At 38.2% G+C, this 22,912-nt stretch overlaps 1 pseudogene; it reads right to left on the bottom strand.

Moving 5' to 3' along the window:
* Nucleotides 1-17,502: 17,502 nt before the first annotated feature.
* The window catches only part of LOC109091058, a 29,426-nt pseudogene continuing 24,016 nt past the window's right edge, over nucleotides 17,503-22,912 (bottom strand).

Below are 22,912 nucleotides of genomic sequence, written 5' to 3'. Positions count from 1 at the left end.
CAGAAAACGTTCCTTTAAATGTCATTTATTTAATTTCTTGTTGGGTAAAGCAAAAATGGCTATATTTGTGAGTTGGAAAAGAAAAATGGAGGGGAATTCTGATAAAGATGTAACAATGATTTTTTTCAATCTTGGTAAAGTCAAGAATTCTAATTGACTTTATTATAAAGAAACAAAAATATGATGTATTTTGAACAAAGATGTGTGTAAAAAAATGTTATTTGATAATAATATATTATTGATCAGGGGCGGATTTAGTGAATTAGGGGCCCCAGGCAAATATAGGAATGGGGCCCTATACATTTGCACACATTTTTCTAGATCAATCCTCGAGGTCCTTTTTTGTCGTGATGCTTGCTGCTGCACAATGGTGCCAGATTGTTGTGTCCAATGTTTCTACTAGGGCTGTCAAATGATTAATCACGATTAATCACATCCAAAATAAAAGTTTTGTTTACATAATATATGTGTGTATACTGTGTATATTTATTATGTATATATAAATACACACACATGCATGTATATATTTAAGAAGAATATGTTATGTTTATATATTAAATATATTTATATATAATATAAAATATAAGAATATAAATATATAAATGTATATACATGTAAATATTTTCTAAATATATAATTTATGTGTGTGTATTTATATATACATAATAAATATACCCTGTACACATACATATATTATGTAAACAAAACTTTTATTTTGGATGTGATTAATCGTGATTAATCATTTGACAGCCCTAGTTTCTACATTTTTTATGTACATGTTCTAATGGGATTCTTTAATTTACATTTATTCATTTAGCAGATACTTTTATTATTTCATGTTGTAGACCACGAAATAGCAATTGATTTACCGTTTTTTTAGTTTTAACATACAACAAAATAAATTATAAAATGATAAACCTCACAACTGAAACTTTATATTTCTGGGATGAGTCAGAAGTATAAATTATTATATTATTTAAAACCAGATTTATGTGAGTGAATATTCACATTGGTCTGAACAAAAACTGCAGACTGGATTATTGAAAATGCACATTCATTCTCTGCCAGTAGGAGGTGCTTTTGCAGTCAGAAATATAGTGGTTTCCCCCGTAACAGCTCTAAACAAAACAGCTCAGCTCATAAATGGTACTTTATCAGGTAAAATGAAAATGTGAGTTACCAGCGTAAGCCTACATTTTATTTTAGTCATTTTAACTTAGGGCTGTCAATCAATTAAAATATATAATCACAATTAATGGCATGATTGTCATGAGTTAACTTGTGAATAATCGCAACTTAATTGCACATTTTTATCTGTTCTAAATGTACCTTAAATGAATATTTTCCCCATGGTTTCACAGACAAGGCTTAAGCTAGTCCCAGACTAAAATGCATTGTTTGAGCTGTCTCAACTGAAAATATCTTGCTCTGACATAACTTAAAACTTATTGTTCTGTGTCAATATGCACACCTGTAACACTTTCTTTTAAGGCATTTTTGTAATGCAAAAATTAATTTATGCAATAAATGTTTATTATTAGTGAAACCAGTTAACAGAGCATGAAGAGTAGACATGTTTCATAGGTCATAGATGTTTTTCAAAGAACTTGTTCATGTCAATTAGACACATGAAAAAAAACAAAAAACAGAAATACTAGCTTCCTATTACTTTCTCTTTCTTTGCACTGAGCACTTTACACAAACCTGTTTGCATTTTCGCATGACAGGGCAGCTCACTTCTGAACATGCAAAATGTACATTTATTATTTATTATTACATTTGTTTGCCTCTCTGTGCCACATACTGTATTTTGATGCAGCTAAATTCTCAAAACTGTTTTCATTGATACATTCGACTGTTTGTTGTCAGACAACGGGATGAATATGAAATAGTGACTGAAACGCGACCCATTAAGACTAGCTCTCCCTTCCGAGAATTTAATCTGCACAAAAATATATAATCGTGCCGTCGTCTGATAAAAATCAAATAGGCTACAGAAAAGCTTGAAGACAATAGCTGTGGTGTGATTTCAGCTATACTTATATGTAAAATTAGAGAAGCAACATATCAGTGTTTTAACTGAAAGCGCAGCTCCTTTCAGCCGCGCGCTGAACGCAGAGAGAGAAGTGTGCGCGCGCTGGGAAAGAGGGACCTCGCGCTCGTGCGACAGTCAGCTTTAGATGCATAAAAATTTATTTTGCTACAAGCTGGATACACAAGAAGCACGTTCAACTCGGACGCGCAGACGATTGTCGTGCATAAACACCGTAAACAGCAACCGTTCGCGTGTCCGCGCTTAATGCGCATCTCCTATATGAAAAGCATTAGGGGGCCCTTGGCTTTTGGGGGCACAAGGCATTCTCCTACCTTTGCCTAATTCTCAAGTCCGCCCCTGTTATTGATGATGTTTGGATTTTCAACAGTTTGTTGGGTTTTTTTTCTTTTTTTTCCCACTCTCTTGGTAGAGAATATATACTCTTGTGAAACTATGTTTTTAATTGAATTGAAATAAAATGGCATTTAAAATTCAAAACTCTCTCTCTCTCTTTCTCTCTCTCATTCCTCTCTCTCTCTCTCTTTCTTGTAAATGAACACTTGATGAATTACACTTTTCTGAGAATAGAATATCAAAGTGAAGATCACTAATCTGCAAGCTTACCTGTGCTTTCAGAAAGCCAGCGCTTTTATCCACAGCGGAGAGTGTGTGCACATGGTAGCCAGGTTGACTAAAATAAGTAACACAATTATCAAATATTCTATATGTTTACAAGTGTGAAGTTCTGTGTCGGGGATTATGTCTCTTTATAACAGGCAACCCGGTTGGGTTCCTCTGTGGCCAGATCAAACCTAGTTGTAGCCTATATATTATACTCTATTGATTATTTTTATTAGAAATCTTGCACTTTTCAATTCTGTTTTAAACGTTTCCCTTACAAAACTTGACTGTAGTAAAACCATGTTTTTTTGGTGTATTGGTTACCATTTGTATAGCCACAGTTTAACTTCAAATACCATGGTTAATCTATGGTTAGTGTAGCAAAACCATGGTTAATTTGTGGTTACTATGGTTAAACTATAGTAACCATGGTTTTTTTTTTTTTTTTTTTTTTTTTGTAGTAAAACCATGGTTAATTTTCGTAAGGGTGTTCTTGTAAGGATGGAAGCTTCTACCTTCTCTAGAGCAGTGCTGTTCAAGAAAATTGGATTTCTGGTTTTGGAGTGGATCTTAATCACTTGTGCTTTTGTTGTATTGGGAGTGAGACCAAGTTTTATTGCAGTTTGTGAAAGTCTGTCTGTCTTCTCTTGCATTTGTGTATGTGAGAGGAGAACTATATCATCTGCAAATTCCAGATCATCCAGCTGCTCCCACATTGTCCACAGGATTCCATTTCGCTTCCCCTCAGTTGTTTCCCTCATGACCCGGTCATTTGCAAGAAGGAAGTGGAATGGTGAGAGAAGACATCCCTGTTTGACACCTGTCTTGACTTTGAAGCTCTGGGAAAGCTGGCCTGCATGCATGACTTTACACACGGAGCCATCATACGAGTTATTGATAAGGTTTTTGATCTTGGTGAGGATTCCATAGTGTTCCATTAGTTGCCATAGTGTTGTCCGGTCTAAGCTATCAAAAGCTTTTTCAAAGTCAATGAAATTCATGTACAGGGATGTGTTCCATTCAATAGACTGTTCAATGATGATGCGTAGTGTTGCGATGTGGTCTGTGCATGAGCGATCTTTCCTGAATCCTGCTTGCTGGTCCCGAAGCTTCTTGTCTACAGTTTCCTGAAGATGGCTGAGGATGACCCGATTAAAGACCTTACTGGGCACTGAAATCATTGGAAGGCATCACGTTAATTCCGCAGGGGGAACTGGAGCAGACTCGGGAACTGAAGCAAGCTCAGGAGTGATATCGTTAGCTGGAGTGGGCTCTGGAGAAGGCTCTGGAGCAGACTCAGGGACTAGAGCGAACTCTGGAACAGACTCAGGGACTGGATTGAGCTCTGGAGCAGACTCAGTGACTGGAGTGGATTCGGGAGCAGACTCTGGTACTAGAGTGGGCGCGACTGGTTTAGAAGGTTCTGCAGCGGAAACTACGGCGGTGTGTGCGGCCCAAACACAGGCAGGACAGAGAGTACCACATCTATCTCTGAGTCAGAAGGTGCTGTGACCGGTACACTACAGAGTGGCAAGGTTTGCAGGTCTATGAGTGCTGAGACCATCATGCTTGAGTGCATAGCAGCCAAGTTGCTTCAGAGCATTGAAATCACATCGCTTGAGAGCGTTGAAATCACGTTGCTTGAGAGCACTAAAATCAAGTTTCTTGAGAGCGTCAAAATTGTGGTGACTAGCAGTCATCTTGAGGAGTGACTCTGAACTGGCAGCTATTTTATGGAGAGGCTCTTGAATGGTGCCTATGATATGGAGAGGATCCGGTGTAGCAAGTTTCTCCTCTGTGTAACCCACAGTGAATTCAGAGCCAGTTAGTAAAAGAACATAGCCCATAAAGTCCCTTAAGGTGCATTTCCCCTCCAGGTAACCATAAGCAGCTATCCTAGGTACTACCAAATGTCCAGAGTTTTGTGGCTTTAGGGAGCGCGATGGATTGTAGTGTGCTAGATGACTGGTTAGGTCATTTTAAACCATTTAAGACCTTATAAGTAGTAATATAAGACCGTAAGTAGTAATATTTTGTAACTGTTAAAGAACTTAATAGGTAGCCAGTTTAGAGTTTGTAAAATTGGGGTAATATAATCATATTTTCTTAGTAAAGACTGGTAAAGACTCTAGCAGCTACATTTTGGATCTGTAGCTTCTTTATTGAAGATGCAGTACAACCACCTAGCAGGGCATTACAGTAGTCCAGTCTAGAGGTCTTGAATGCATGTACTAGCTGTTCTGCATCAAAAACAGGTAAAATGTTTCTTAGTTTGTCGATTTTTCTAGGATGGACGAATGCTGTTTTTGTAACAGGTGAAACAAGATTCCTAAAAATAAAAAAACAAAAATCCAAAAATATAGAAATCAAAATTACATCACAAAAATATAAATCAAGCTTACTAAAAACAATTTATGTTTTTGTTAACATAGTTAACTGAGGCTGACTTGAAATTTTGGACATGAAAAGCAGGGAAATTTTAGTCACCCAGAAGGGAAATAGGCCTGCCAAAAATGACACTTGTGCTACTGGTGAGTCATTATCATGGCCTGTCATACACTAGCGCTGCAAAGACAGCACAGGCGATCAGTGCCTTATATTGCATAGCAGATGTCCACAAGACAACCAAGTTGGTTTTGGACTCATCTTTAGCCTGTGCAAAGACTAACATTCATCGACTAAATATCATTTATTACAGTGATGTTAATTTAAACACCTTAAAGGGATACTCCACCCCAAAATGAAAATTTTGTCATTAATCACTTACCCCGTTCCAAACCCGTAAAATGTCGTTCCAAACCCGTAAAAGCTTTGTTAATCTTCGGAAAACAGTTTATGATATTTTGGATGAAAACCGGGAGGCTTGAGACTGTCCCATAGACTGCCAAGTATATAACAGTGTCAAGGTCCATAGAAGGTATGAAAGTCGTGGTCAGAATACTCCATCTGCCATCAGACGTGCAATCTGGGTTATATATTAATCCACAATTGGGGTAGAGTATCCCTTTAAATATTGCATATATGTACGTAAAAAAAAAAATGTCCATTACAGGTTTAGGTCTTAAATTTCATATAAGGTGGTATTAAAAAGGTCTTAAAAGTCTTAAATTTAACTTGTTCATGTCTGTAGAAACCCTGTTTCCTCTCTCCCCAGAAAATCATTTGTTTGTCTCCAACCAGCAGGTAATATGGACTGACCTTCAACCATAGTGGATACATGCCAGTAGACTGAATGCTAAGGAGGATGTTTAGATTGAGTAGGAAAGAAAATATCAGGGGTACAAAAGCTGATTAGTTATTCTGGGCCAACACGACAGAGCAGACTAAGAACCGAGATAAAGCACAAAGTAGAAAACAGCCTCAGCATAACCTGATGCTGTTTTGGGGAGGAACTGAAACCTACCCTAAATAGCTAGACAAATACATATGAATATCTTACTAACGCCTTACTAACACCTTATAATCAACGATTATATTTCTTTCCTATCCATATAAGGTAACATATAACTCCTGAATACTTTGATTGGATGTCTGGGCTGATGTTGTTTTCATAAATATGACCTATCTTCCTGAATAAAGTTGAGAATGCTTTGGTAGTGCACCAACTCTCTGCATCTGCTCATTCAGTCTCCCAGGCCTGCGCAGCAACCGGACACCACTGGGGTTGATGATAAGGGTCAATATCAGATAAGATTTAATCTAATACACACAGACAGGCAAGTGGACGGACAGTGGAACACATTTCAGTGTTGTTCTGGTAAGCTTTCATTACTTTGCAGAACAACAATAATATATTGTTTCATTTAATGTATTGACTGATTTACAATCAGCATGTTTTCAAATACAATGTATAACAATTATTTGGTTTTGTATGCTGTCAAAAAAACTGGCTTTGCTGTGTTAAATTATGAGTCTGCATGTTAAACATACTTTTTTTTATTATTTCAGACAGGACCACTTTGGCAAGTTACTTGAGTTTATTGAACACAATTTATCTTTGGCGATATGGTTCCTCATGGGGGTTCTTGCTCCCAAATTAATTGAACATACAAGGGCTTAAACATTAACCCCCGGAACCATCAGCTTGGAAATACATGACAATTAAGACACTTAAAAATGTCTTTAAAAGCGAACAGTGGTAATTTTGTAGATGTGGCAGTGGGATGTCTGTCCTGTAGCTTAGTTATGAAGACGAGTGTCTCTTAGCCGTGAGGTCCATACCAGCCAGGACTTGAAAGCCTTAGTGATCTGAAACAAAGAAGACGACAACCAGATGGTGCACGGTAATATGCTCATGCTTATAATGGGGAGGGGGGGAGGGTTGCGAGCCATTTGAGCAAACTTACCGAGCAGTAGTGCCACGTATATATGTCCCGTGTCTAATAGGAGAATGGTAGTGACTGGAGCTATTTGACAGAACTAGGACTAAGAGTGTCAAACTACTGGGATAATTAGATATATTTGGATTGTTTTCAATTAAATGGACCGCCATGAAATTCACAAGTTATGAAAAAAGATAGATATTTTCAGCCAGTGCAGTAAATATGCAAACATTTGGGCATTTTGAGATACTGAGAAATAACTTTGCCTGCCTTGTCGATTAACAGAGAATGATGAACAGAGGAAGATCACTACTCGTCTCAAGAAACACTGTAGAATTAATAATAATTACAGGAAGTCAGAATCTCAGTTTAACAATTAATGTGCTGTATTTTGCAGTCCAGCAGTTTTTTTCTTCCTCTTTTTTGCTGTTTTTTTTTATTATTATTATTTTGTTGTTATGGCTTTATTTTACTTACAAATGTCGAGAGCGCCTTATTGTAGCACGAAAGCACATTAATACAATGCGCGAGCACGAATCTCTCTGCTAGCGCGCAAATTTCCTTTGCTCTGGCACAAAACCGGACGCGCGTGCTCAGATATATGCTGCTCTCGCCCGGACAGAGTGTGCGCACTTATTATTGGGATAATTGGATATATTTGGATTGTTTTCAATTAAATGGACCGCCTTCTGTGTGAAATTCGCAAGTTATGAACTAAGATAGATATTTTCAGTCAGGTCAGTAAATATGCAAACATTATTTTACTGACAAATGTCGAGAGCGCATTATTGTAGCGTGAAAGTATGGGAGGCCGTTTGAGACAAAACCCATTGAAACACTTGCAATACACACTGAAAACTTGCGATACACATGTGAAACACTTGCGCATACATGGGAAACACTTGCGCGTACATGGGAAACTATATATCTGTGCATATATATGAAAGACATGCGGTTACATAGAAACTCTTTGCATATACCCTGTAATCGCCCACATACTGTTGTACCTGCACAAAGACTGCACTTTCAAACGTTCTCGCGTGTGAGAGAGCATAAACATTTTTAGTGTGTCCGGAAGTCATTTCATTGCAACCGGAAGTTTAGCTCACTTGGAAACAGAAGCGCGGTTTATGCAAAAAATTTCTATGTAACCGCATGTCTTTCATATATATGCACAGATATATAGTGTTTCACATGTATGAGCAAGTGATTCACATGTACGCACATGTCTCACATGTACGCGCAAGTGTCTCACATGTACGGGCAAGTGTCTCACATGTACGGGCAAGTGTCTCACATGTACGCGCAAGTGTTTCACATGTACGGGCAAGTGTCTCACATGTACGCGCAAGTGTCTCACATGTACGGGCAAGTGTCTCACATGTACGGGCAAGTGTCTCACATGTACGGGCAAGTGTCTCACATGAATGCGCAAGTGTCTCACATGTACGGGCAAGTGTCTCACATGAACGCGCAAGTGTCTCACATGTACGGGCAAGTGTCTCACATGTACGGGCAAGTGTCTCACATGTACGTGCAAGCGATTCACATGTACGCGCAAGTGTCTCACATGTACGTGCAAGTGTCTCACATGAACGCGCAAGTGTCTCACATGTACGGGCAAGTGTCTCACATGTACGGGCAAGTGTCTCACATGTACGGGCAAGTGTCTCACATGTACGTGCAAGTGATTCACATGTACGCGCAAGTGTCTCACATGTACGTGCAAGTGTCTCACATGAACGCGCAAGTGTCTCACATGAACGCGCAAGTGTCTTACATGTACGCGCAAGTGTCTCACATGTACGGGCAAGTGTCTCACATGTACGGGCAAGTGTCTCACATGTACGGGCAAGTGTCTCACATGTACGGGCAAGTGTCTCACATGTACGGGCAAGTGTCTCACATGTACGTGCAAGTGATTCACATGTACGCGCAAGTGTCTCACATGTACGTGCAAGTGTCTCACATGAATGCGCAAGTGTCTCACATGAACGCGCAAGTGTCTCACATGTACGCGCAAGTGTCTCACATGTACGGGCAAGTGTCTCACATGTACGCGCAAGTGTCTCACATGTACGTGCAAGTGTCTCACATGAACGCGCAAGTGTCTCACATGTACGCGCAAGTGTCTCACATGTACGGGCAAGTGTCTCACATGTACGGGCAAGTGTCTCACATGTATGGGCAAGTGTCTCACATGAACGCGCAAGTGTCTCACATGTACGTGCAAGTGTCTCACATGTACGTGCAAGTGATTCACATGAACGCGCAAGTGTCTCACATGTACGGGCAAGTGTCTCACATGTACGGGCAAGTGTCTCACATGACTGCGCAAGTGTCTCACATGTACGGGCAAGTGTCTCACATGAACGCGCAAGTGTCTCACATGTACGTGCAAGTGTCTCACATGTACGTGCAAGTGATTCACATGTACGCGCAAGTGTCTCACATGAATGCGCAAGTGTCTCACATGTACGGGCAAGTGTCTCACATGAACGCGCAAGTGTCTCACATGTACGTGCAAGTGTCTCACATGTATGTGCAAGTGATTCACATGTACGGGCAAGTGTCTCACATGAACGCGCAAGTGTCTCACATGTATGGGCAAGTGTCTTACATGAACGCGCAAGTGTCTCACATGTACGTGCAAGTGTCTCACATGTACGTGCAAGTGTCTCACATGTATGGGCAAGTGTCTCACATGAACGCGCAAGTGTCTCACATGTACGTGCAAGTGATTCACATGTACGCGCAAGTGTCTCACATGTACGTGCAAGTGTCTCACATGAACGCGCAGGTGTCTCAAATGTACGGCAAGTGTCTCACATGAACGCGCAAGTGTCTCACATGTACGGGCAAGTGTCTCACATGTACGGGCAAGTGTCTCACATGTACGTGCAAGTGTCTCACATGAACGCGCAAGTGTCTCACATGTACGGGCAAGTGTCTCACATGAACGCGCAAGTGTCTCACATGTACGCGCAAGTGTCTCACATGTACGTGCAAGTGTCTCACATGTACGTGCAAGTGTCTCACATGTACGGGCAAGTGTCTCACATGAACGCGCAAGTATCTCACATGTACCTGCAAGTGTCTCACATGTACGTGCAAGTGTCTCACATGTACGGGCAAGTGTCTCACATGTACACGCAAGTGTCTCACATGTACACGCAAGTGTCTCACATGTATGTGCAAGTGTCTCACATGTACGCACAAGTGTCTCACTTAATATTAGCTATACATTCAATGGCACTCTTTTCTAAAACAGTGAACATACAGTTATATGATAGTTACATGTAATTACATTGTCTGCAAATGCATTAAACCAATAGAATATAATGAAGTAATGTTATGGCAAATATGAAAAATTCATTATAGTGTTATATTTAGTCTCCAGATCTTAAGTCTAGGTTTAGGGAATAGTGCCTCTGACCCATATCTAATTAATTGTGTCTTAAATCAGAGTATATATATATATATATATGTTTTAATCCAAGCACACAATATATATAGGCCTTTATGACCACATGGACTTTAAGAATCATATGCTTTTTTGTTTGTTAAGATAAATTGTTTAGAAGGGTTTGACCAAACTTTTAAACTAGGTTATACAAATCATCCAAACACCCGATTCATTTCTAATATTAATGCAAAGTAGTATTAAATCGTAAACAAATTACAGATCCATCTTTGAAATCTGGTTGGTTGATTGGTTGATAACTTTTGACAACATTTACTTCAGGTGCGAAAAGAATTGATATCTATAGCGCATGAGCACAGAGAGATTTGAGTGTGCACCAGGGCCGGCTCCAGGCATGGGCAAATGATTGTCTTGAGTGACGTGACATACAGCCAAATATGGTGACCCATACTCAGAATTCGTGCTCTGCATTTAACCCATTTAACACACACAGAGCAGTGAACACACACACACCGTGAACACACACCCGGAGCAGTGGGTATCATTTATGCTGCGGCGCCCAGGGAGCAGTTGGGGGTTCGATGCCTTGCTCAAGGGCACCTCAGTCGTGGTACTGCCAGCCCGAGACTCGAACCCACAACCTTAGGGTTAGGAGTCAAACTCTCTAACCACTAGGCAACGACTTCTGAATTAGATTGCCCACCCAATCAGAATTAGATATTTTTAAGCCGACTGTATTTTGAGAAGTTTAAGCTATAGCTTAAGACTGCCCAAACAATCATAAAATAACTCCAGAAAACTGCAGCATATTATTTTATTAGCTGAATGTAAGGCACGCTGAATTCATGCACGCTGAATTCATTCAGTCTGTTGCAGAAAAGCAGAGGATGACGACGAGTGATAACGGGCAAAAATATTTGCGAGTTATGAGGAGTTTAATACACAAATATGTATCATAGCCTACCACTGAAATTACCTGAGCAGTTTTAATGCTCTAAAAGAAAAGAAAAAGAAAAAACATCATTCAATAACGTGTTTTCATTGCATGCACAAGCATTTATAAGCATCTAAAATGTATATGCTAGCCTATACATTTGAAAGCTTACCCCTTTTGTCTTGCTGTTAATGTTGAATGTAAGAATTACTTACTATAGCAACTACTATATATGTTTGTTTGTTTGTTTTTTTGCATTCCCTGGAAATTTAACCCTTGACCTTTAGGTCACTTGATTGGTCTAGATCAGGGGTAGACACCCTGTTCCTGAAGGCCTACCATCATGAAGAGTTTAGTTCCAAACCCTAATCAATCACACCTGAACCAGCAAATCTGGCTATATATACTGCATATACTACTTGGTAGAGGAAAAAGAGTACTTGAAAGTAGTACATATGAATTATTCTCTAGGATTCTAGTATTAATACAACCCCATTTCTAATAAAATTTTTTAAAAAATCTGTGATTTGTTAATTCTCTTTGATCTTTATATAATTTACAAAACTACAAAGAGAAAGATCTCCAATGTTTTCACTGACCAACTAAGTTTTAATTTGTAAATATAAACTAATTTTGATTTTTTTTATGGCTGCAAAGCTCAAAAAAAAAAAAAAAAAAAAAAAAAAAAAAATGGGATGGAGGAAAAATAAAAACGAAAAGATTGTAATAGTTAAAATGTTTTTAAAACATTCAACAATGAACAAAGCAATTGGTAGTGGGTGAAGGTATCATCATGATTTAGTTATTTTGTTATGATTTTGGAAAAGAAAAGAAAAGAAAAGAAAAGAAAAGAAAAGAAAAGAAAAGAAAAGAAAAGAAAAGAAAAGAAAAGAAAAGAAAAGAAAAGAAAAGAAAAGAAAAGAAAAGAAAAGAATCAACCAAAGTCTCAGTCTTTGTCAAACTGTTCAAAAATGACATTTCTCGGTGCAAATTTGCAAAAAGATTCATTTTTTAACCATCTACCATACATAATATTGTGAAAAGACTCAGGAATCTGGAGAAATCTCAGTCTGTAAGAGGAAAGGTTTTGTGTGTTAAATGTGCATTAGCTTGAGGCATTGCATGAGAAACCATCAGTGAAAAGACAAAAAGACAAAAGGGAACATCCAGACTTTTATCAGTGACAGGTGCAAAAGCTTCATCTGTCATCATATGGGGGTACATCAGTGCCCACGGCATGGGTGACTTACATACGTGTGCAGGTGAGCCATATATTGAAGACATTTGATGCCATCAAAATTACGTTTTTCCAGGAAGCCCCAGATTATTCATTATCAATCATTATCATTCTGCATGTGCTACAACAGTGTGGTTTCATACAAACAAAGTGATTGTGCTTGACTGGCCTGGCTGCAGTCCAGATCTGTCTCCTACTCCGAATGTATGGTCCATCATGAAGAGAAGAATAAGACGATGATGACCCCAGACTGTTGAGCAGGTGAAGTCTTTTATCAAGTGAGATTGGGCAAAACTTCCACTTCCAAAACTGCAGCAATTTGAGTCCTCAGTTTAGAAACCATTAAAAAGATAAATTAAAAGGAACGGTGATGCAGCACAGTTGTAAACATGCCTCTGTCCCAACTTTTCTGGAGTGTGTTGTAGGCATCAAAACAGAAATTTGTTTATATTTACAAAATGCTATGAAGTTGTTCTGTGAAAACATTGGCGATCTTTCCTTTGGAAAGATCTAATAAAAGAAAAAAAGGTTAAAGAGCATCAACAAATCCCGAATTTTAGTCTTTTATTGTATTTTACAAAACATTTCTGGAAATGGGGTTGTAAGGTAAAAATATACTAATAATTATAATTAATAATAATAATAACAAAGTTATAAAAAAAAAAAAACCAGAGTGACCTTCATATTTTGGCAAGACTCTGAAATGTGCAACCAGTGGACACTGTCCCATCAGGCCATGGGAAAGGATTTATGAATGCAATGAAGTAACTCTTGCAGGTCGCATGACAATGACAACATGACGAATGTAGTTCGTATTATATTCATACTAGGTGCTTTTTTAATGGTTGCAAGCTAAGTACTCAAAATGACAAACATAGCCAGAGAGTATGCCATTTTGGATGTGGACAGTGTGTTCAGGGTTAATGATATATTACAGGCAGGTGTGCTGGAGCTGTCAGGATCCCGTCCCTTTGGTCGCTCTTGTTCTTAGTTAGGCCACAGGATTCTGACACTTGGTGGTGTATTGTCTTATCTTCGTGTGAGTGTGAGGTTTCGTGTTGTTCTTGGTTCTCAGTCTCCTGTCCATGGTGTTTGTTGTGTGTTTGGGGCATGGGGTCTGGATCCAGACAGTCATTCATGTTCTTGTGTGTTTTGTTTTTGTTTGAGCACAAGGGTTTTGAGCTTGTTCATCGGCCGTATGCTCTAGCTGGTATCTCAGCCCTGCTTGGCCAGGCTGGGTGACCAGATTACTACCTTAGGCTGGTTTAATCAGTTCTTCAACATTCAAGTTTTTTTTCTTTCTTTCTTTCTTTCAGGAAATCAGAGTTCGGCAGGCAAAATCAGACCATAGAGGATAAAAATTACTACAGTGATCTCATCATCTCTGACATGTCAGCTGATATGCTTTGCTTTGACTGTGGAATACATTCTCATCCACTCTATTATTTTTATATAATCAGACTGTCCATCTTCTTCATCCCTGCTGTTTGTGTGGGGCTGCCATGTCTGATTTGGGCTTTTTATTTTGTGCACCTTCAGAGAAAGACCAGAGGCCGGATCTCAGCCTTCATCATCCTCCTCCTCCTCAGTGACCTGTTGCAACTGCTCCTGTATCCTGTATTTATAGTGCCAGCACTTCTTTCTTTACATTTTTTCCCTGGCTTTAACTTGATTTTTATAGTGGTTGTAATTTTTTGTCTGAAAATCTGTAGCCTTCACCTGCAACAGCTGGTGGCTCTGGAGGGGGTTCTGACACTGAAATATCCACAGATCTCTGCTCATATTTTCTCATCCCCCTGTTACGTCATAATCTCAATCATTATACTTCTTTTTTCTTTAATGTTTGTATTGTTATTGGTTTTTGGTGGCCCTAATCGTGGCCTTATTGGTGTGAGTCTTGGTTTAGGCTCAGTTCTGGCACCTGTGTGTTTATTGGTTGTCACAGGCATAATCACCTACAAAGCTCCGCCCACTCCTGCCAGCACACCTGTCACTCACAACAGACCAGGCTCATCGTTGATTCTTGTTAACATTTTTACTGTATGTGTGCTTTATTTACCATGTGTGCTGGTCCACTGTGTGCAGATATGGGCAGATCTCTTTTTTGACCTCCCAGTGTCTTTGAAAGTGATGTCTTACTGTTTGTTGAGTTTGACGGTGATTTCAGAGCCTCTCCTGTGTGTGCTGGTCTGCAGAGAGAATCTCAGCACTCAGACAAAACAAACTCTCACAGAGTTTAACTCTGAACAGACAGCAGTCTGAACTGATTTGTCATTAGTTGCTTTGACTTGTATTTGCTAAACATGCTTATTAATATCAATAAATGCAGTCGATTACTAAAAATTGAGACAAGTGGAGAGGAAATGGAAAAAAAATACAGACTCCAGGGTCTGTGTACTTCTGCATCAATTCATTTAAACCATGACAAAAAAAAAAATATATATGGTTGTTGTGTTTTTAAATGCTATTGTATGTTTAAAGCCAAAATTGAAATTAGAACCGTACACACAAAATGCTGCCTGTAAAAGTTAAATATTGACTTCTTTTCAGATTTTTGGTTATGACTTTTTGCACCTTTAATAAACATATCCAAAATGCTAGAAAAGTGCTGATTTTACAAGTTTTCTTTGGCCAAATTAACACAGGGTTAGTTGTAACACACATGGTTTAAACATTTCCACGCATGCTAGCATGACAAAACTAGTTGCCATATCAACACTTTATAAAGGAAAATGTGCCAAAATCACTGATCTATAATAGAGCGCTGGATTGCTCATGACATCATGAAAGTGAAGCTGCCGTGCCGCCATATTGGTAATCCCTAGTGTGCGTAAACATTCTATTAAATGAATTGAATTAATAGGAAATTGTATAATTTTAAAGAGAAAACATCACCTAACATGTCAGCGTTTTTAAATATTAAGTATCCCTATACATTCTTACAATACAAACACCCTAGACATGTAAACAGTTATTTTTTAATGTTGGGAATTTCCCCTACTTATTAAAAAGCTATGTTCATGGACACAACCTCAACATAAATGTAACAAAAGACAAAGTGCTTATTCTGAAATCTGAAGAAAGATTTATGCTTTGTATACACATATACCTTTATTCGCCTTGTACAGTTATTCGTTGTTTATTTAACTTTTATTAGTGTTTTTATTCGTACAGTAGTCGCTAACTACAAATGTTTCAATAATGATTTCATTAACAGCATTCATTTTGAAGCTGGTAATGATTTAAAAGGTGGTTAAATGAATTATTAATTTAGCATACAACATTTTACATGGAAACGGTTATGCTAGTAAACATCTTGGAGAGTCTGAAATGGATGTTGCTCAATCAGGACATTTATATTATACACATTATAATTAATTCAGACAAATAACTGACTACATACAGTATGGACATGACGCTTTATTTCAAGATGGTAAGTTAAGCTTTTAATTTCAGTATAGAGCAATATAATAACAGAGGCTATTATATTATTTATTGTATATTCAAATCAATTTCTGATACTAATACGTTCATGTTTAATAATTCCTGAATAATTACGTAGATAAAGAAATAGGCTATATTTTGTGTTGGATATATTGCTTATCCTTCCCAATAAGACCATAAACATTGCAGATAACATCTGAAGTGAAAATGAATTTGCATACACATAACATAAAAACTGATTCCCGTTTGATTAGTATGATGGCGGATCGATCACTTCTGGGGGCTTCACTGCCTGTTGAGCGCGATGAGCGATCCAGTCATATATAGATCAGTGGCCAAAATTCAAAAATCTTTTGAAGATATCACCAAACATTTATTTTACCATAGCAAAAGTACATTTCTGACTGAAGTAATTTTTTTGTCTCAATTTTTAGCGTTTATTTAAAATGAGACAAATCTTATTTTAATCTCCAATCTGTTATTTAGCAGTTTAGCAGTTTCTTTAATGCTTTCCTTACTAGCAGAAGAAACTAACCAGTTTCAAATTCCAGTTGCACAGATTGGGAACGTTTTTGAAGCTCAAAGTGGGCGGAGCGGGCCGTCTCCATCTTGACAGCGCGTCACTCCCGGATCATCGAAAATGGGCAAAAAGACGGGAGCTGGCTGCTGAAACCACGCCCGCAGTGTCAGGAGCGGCAATCCACATGTCACTCAAGTGGCCACGCCCTTAATTATGCAGAACTTTAAGGCTTAATATAATTTGATGAGTTATAAAAACATTCACCCCCTCACAGTTGTCATGAAGGGCAAAATTAGCTATATAGACCAAAATAATTGACGAATTGCAGTTTTAGTCATTTCCTTGTTTGCTTAAGAGAGAGCAGGAGGTTGCCGCTTGGTTACAATGTGCCCTGCTATTATTAAACTATGCTATAGTAAGAAAAAACTATGAGGACGCTGACGATCTCAATGAAAATGTTTTTTACAGCAAGGCAGTGATAAAGTACATGTTGTACCTTTGGTTACCCAGAGGCAGAATGAACCCGAACATCCTAAGCTCAAACCTTTTATACACTTACAGTTTACTGCCCTTAATGTAAATGAAGTTGCTCCTGCTGTAACAGCTGTGTTCTGTATGTTAAATTATTAGTACAGAAATTATTTTAAGAAATAAATCATTTTTGCTCGTCTGTCTTGTGTTATTGTCAAACTCCAAAATTTGTTTATTTTTAATCCTTAAAAAAATGCCATTATTTTATTTCAAAAATATTTTAGTTTGTTTTGTGTGTGTGTGTATATATATATATATATATATATATATATATATATATATATATATATAATTTTTTTTTTTTCATTAAATCAGATTCTAAGCTTTGTTACGTGTCGCTCAGATGTTACAGTGTGCCCCACCTGATGTCTGTTGTGCTTCTACATTTAGGAGCAAATGTATAAAGGACTGGACAGTGTTGGACCACACACAAGTTACTGGAATCCATCATTTATTCACATGTTTTTTTTACATCACTTTCCCACTGCAGCTTTGTGCATACAACACATAAATTATGCACATATACAAGTCCTTCATTCATAACTTCATTAGAATTAATTATAAACTCAAGTCTGCTACAAAATACAGTGTGGAGAAACATTGTAAAATACTCTTTTACTCCCATTTATAAAGACAACACAAATAAATATTTCATAGAAAGAAAAATAGGTTATGTTTGTTAAATTAATTACCGAACACAAACATTCATTGTCAGTTGCCTGTATGTGAAACCAAACCACCAAAACAAATGTAGTGCTAGAATCTTGTGTTACATTACGGTTCTTCAACTTATGAAAAAATGACAGAAATGTGTCCAATATTGCGGTTTATTTTTTATTTTTTTGCTTTCTGCCTCAAATTCTCTTCAGCCTTCAATCTTTATTCTTTTGTTATATATAACAATCTCAGGCTTTTTGCACCACACATAACCGTTCTTTTCCTCGTTTATTCCTGTGTGAAACCAAAGAGGCCCATCCCAGTGCGGTTCAGTCCGTATACTTGGTGCCACATGATGTGAGATTCAGCCACATCTCTCCTCATAAGATTGTCTCAGAGCAGTTCTGCCTCATCGTCCTCATCCTCAGAGCCAGACGGACCCTGACGCACCTCCTCGTACCACTTATTAGTGAGCGTCTTCATCTGGATCCGCCCATGCAGCAGGTCTTACAGAGGAAGGAAGAATAACAGATTACGAACCCTATTTTTTTTTTTTTGTATAACTGGATTAATGTGTATGAAGGTTAGGAGCATGAGCAGTCTAACCTCTTGTGTGAGTCTACGGGTGAAGAAAGGGTTCAGATACTTGGCATCAAGCCACAGGAAACCCTACATACCCCCCCTCAAAAAAATTAGCATCATAATACTCCTCCTCCAACAACTACAAAAGATCATAATAAACAACATCACCACCCTGAGATAGAGAGAGAGAGAGAGAGAGAGAGAGAGGGATAGAGAGGAGGAGAAGGAGGGAGGAGAGGGAGAGGAGAGAGGGAGGGAGAGAGAGAGAGAGAGAGGAGGAGATGAGTAGAGGCAGAGGAGAGAGGAGAGACAGAGAGGAGAGAGAGAGAGAAGGGAGAGAGAGAGAGAGAGAGGAGAGAGGGGGAGAGAGAGAGAGAGAGAGAGAGAGGAGAGAGAGAGAGAGGGAGGGAGAGAGAGAGGGAGAGAGAGAGAGAGAGAGAGAGGGTCAGAAGAGAGAGAGGGGAGAGGATGAGGGGAGAGGGAGAGAGAGGGGTCGGAGCCCTCAGAAGAGGAGAGTAGAGAGCGAAAAAAAATAGAGAGATGTAAAAAAGAAACCGCTAAAGATGCTTGGTTTGATAAAGAATGCCAAAAACTAAGAAAAGAATTAAGATCATTATCAAATAAAAAACACAGAGACCCTGCAAACCAACAAATATGAGCCACATATCAACAAACCCTTAAACTATACAAGTCACTATTAATACAGAAGAAAACTGATCACATTAAAATAAAAATAAACAGAATTGAAAAAGCAATCGATCAAAATTATTTTTGGGAGTTATGGAACAATTTAGACAAATCCAAAGAGGCCAAACACCTTCCCATCTACGACCCAAATATCTGAACATTTCAGAAAACAAACCAACCCTCGCCCAAAAACATCTGACCTCCCAACTAAATAACCTGGAATACACTACAAAAGACTGGCTAAATCATTTAGACATACCCATAGAATTAACTGAACTGACAGAGAAGATGAAATCCCTAAAAAATAAGAAATCAAGTGGCTTAGACGGAATTTCTAATGAAATGCTGAAACACAGCAGCCCCAAACTGAGACTCGCTATCCTAACATTATTCAATCTCTTATTAAAATCTACACACTTTCCTGAGATCTGGAAAGAGAACGTGATAACCCCGATTTTTAAACAAGGTGAGAAGTACGACCCAAATGATTATAGAGGCATCACAATGAGCAGTAACCTCGGAAAACTATTCTGCTCCATCATTAATGACAGATTAATTCAGTTCATCCAAGAACACAGGATTTTAAACAATTGTCAAATTGGATTTATGCCAAAACAGAGAACTTCAAATCACATTTACACACTCCACACACTCATACAAAAATATGTTCATCAAACAAAACAAGGAAAATTTTTTGGCTGCTTCATTGATTTTAAAAAAGCCTTCGATTCAGTATGGCAAAATGGACTCTTTCTAAAACTAATTCAAAGCGGAATAGGAGGAAAGACATATGACATCATAAAGGACATATACAACGGGAACAAATGCTGTGTCAAGATCAACGACAGACGGACTGATTATTTCAGTCAGAACACAGGAGTGCGTCAAGGCTGCAGCCTCAGCCCGACTCTGTTTAATATCTATATTAACGAACTGGCATCAGCACTGGAGAAGTCCTCTTGTCCTGGTCTGACCCTCGAGGGCACAGAAATCAAATGTCTCCTGTACGCTGACGATCTTCTGCTCTTATCACCTCATGAAGAGGGGCTACACCAAAGCCTCTCTCAAAAAAAAAAAAAAATCTAAAAAAAAAATAATTATTATACTATATTAATTCATTTGAAACAATCATGTTTCCCTTTCTTTCTGGATTTATTAATTCATGTTTTAGAGTGTTAATACCAATAGTTATAACCAGAATCGCCTTTATTCTGCATTTGCATGGGCCTCATTCATGAACCATGAGCAGAATTAATTTTTGTGTAAATTGCTCATAAAGCCGTCACTATTTTTCACCTCCATTTTTTTGACAAACTTTTTTCCTGTTTGACTCTGTACAGCTGCTTTGACACAATCTATATTGTATAAAGTGCTATACAAATAAAGGTGACTTGATTTGAGATAAATTTGCTGATTTGTGAGTGTTCATATTTTCAAACGTTGCTCCCAAGCATGCATTAACAGTGCTAAAGAACACCCAAACACTTTGTTTTTGTTTCAGTGATGATACTGAATTTTGATCACAATATTTACCATAATCGTTCACGAGTTTGTTTGCCCATATAAACTTATAGAAACGAGGATGATGTGTTGTGTGTTTATTCTGACAACTTTCAGTTGTGCCAGTGTTTTATAAGAGTAAAAACTCTTTTTGTGTAATCTTAGTGTTATATTGTGACATGTTTATCAAACACTGGTGTTTAATCAGTATAGGCTTATGTTGAACTTTATTCTTGATGCTCGTTAGATAATCCAAATACTTTCAGAAGAACAAACCTGAACATTGCTAGGCCGAGGTTTCTGATAGTGTCAGTTGCTTGTAGCGGGCTGTGTCACGATGACAACGGCAACTTCTCTGACTGGATCCCGCTTCAGGATTCAAGGGGTGGGTGATTATGATTTCACTTTTTGAACTTTAGTTAATATTTAATGATGCTGTTCGGGTAGGGCTGTCGCGATATACCGGTATTGACGATAACCGTGATATTCAAATCATGAAATATCGACATCGTGTTAGTTAAGGGTGTGACGATATATCGGTATTGGCAATAACCACATTTTGATGTTAATATTTATTCATCATACTGTTAAACTCGACAGTACTTTCTCTCCTGTTATGTCATAGGGAGCTTTAAAGAAGACAGAGAAACCCAGAGTCTCATGTCAGCTGGGGCCTGAAGAAGAATTCATGGGAAAATGCATGTGCCCTGTGTTTCTATATGATCTATATGATATCACAAACGCTGTTTAAAGGGGTCATATGATGCTTTTTTAAAGATCATTATTTTAAAGATCATTATTTTTATGTATTTGGTGTAACAGGATATGTTGACATGCTTTAATGTTCAAAAAACACATTCTTTTTCAAATACTGTACATTATTGTAGGTCCTCTATGCCCCGCCTCTCTCCAACATGTCGTTTTCTACAAAGTACCTGCTTCTGACAAGCGCAGTTTGCTCTGATTGGCCAACTGACCCAGTGCATCGTGATTGGCCGAACACCGCAAGCACTCGTCGGAAATGTAATGCCCCTTTCCATAATCGTGAGCTTCTTCTTTCAAAATAAATGTAAAGACTGTTAGTAATGTCCTTAGTTTTACCATCAGTTCAAGTCTGAAAGGGGAAAGGAGTCGCATGCAGACACAGTGATGAAGCTTGTTCAACACTAACTGCAGTTACTGAAACCACGCCTTCTTTCTTTGCGTGAACATTTGGGCAGCATTACCCAAATATTTCCACATAGTGACGTAGAGACGTGGGGGTGTGTTTAAACAAGGTGTTTTAGGAGGGCGTGGCACAGTCTTAACTTTTATAAAGAATATCTCTTTGGATTTGAGACTTTAGTCTTTGCAACTTCACAGATCTTCTTCATGCACCAAGAGCTTGTAACACTCCAAAGAGAAAAAAAGAAAAATTTAAAATCGCATCATATCACCCCTTTAAGGACTACAAAAAATGGCTGGTAGGGACTGCAACGAGCTTCTTCCTGGGTTTGTGACATCACTAACCCAGATGTTTACATGAACCCCGCCCCCGGGAACATGCAACTACCCGTAATTGTAAGGGGGCATGACGTTTCCGGATAACGTGCACTAGGCGGTTAGCAAATTCACAAACACACTGAGCCCACTAACCAATCAGAGCCCATTGCCTATTTCTGAGGGAAGGGCTTCATAGAACCAGGAACTCAACAGACCGGTTTGATGAGAATGGAAACTGTGGTGAAAAATAAAAGGTAAAATATGTTATTTTTATTATTTTTTTTTTATAACGAAGCTTGAACACGTGTTACACTGCACCCCATAAACACAATCAAGCTTTCGAAAAAAGCTGATCAACCACCCCTTTCAGGATTAAAAAGTTTCCTTTTTATTATTATTATTATTATTTTAACAACATAGAATTCCATTTTACAAAATAATATAAATGTATACATATATGCATTATTAGAAAAAACAATAACTTTTTGTGTGGCGCGTGCGCAGTCGCAGTTTATTGCTTCAATTATCTGCACAGATGAGGTAAGATTTCTGTTTTTATATTTAAAGCTGTTCACTGTGAATTTGATTTAATAGTGCATCATGCACTTTGTTTAGGTCTAATGTGGGTTTATCGTTCAGGAATGTTGTTGTTGTATGCATGGCCACAGGGAATTACGCCCTACCCCAGGTTTTCGTGAAACACCGCCACTGCTCTGGGCTCTCATATTTCACCCACTTTTTGTGTCGTTTTTTTTTTTTCTTATTTTAAAAAATTAATGTCACACCTGACAAACTGAATGAGCATACACAAAACTTTTGTAAATCTGGTGGATTTTTTTAAAAAGGTTCCTTTTACATGTAAATTACTCTGAATTTACTCCTAAATTTCATCAATAGGATCCACTGTCCTTAATGGGGTCATGAAATGAGAAACCA

Source organism: Cyprinus carpio, chromosome A23 (assembly GCF_018340385.1).
Source record: "Cyprinus carpio isolate SPL01 chromosome A23, ASM1834038v1, whole genome shotgun sequence".
NCBI classification, from domain to species: Eukaryota; Metazoa; Chordata; class Actinopteri; order Cypriniformes; family Cyprinidae; genus Cyprinus; species Cyprinus carpio.
Note: the sequence above shows the minus strand (reverse complement) of the source record. Positions and strands in the feature narration are given on the sequence as shown.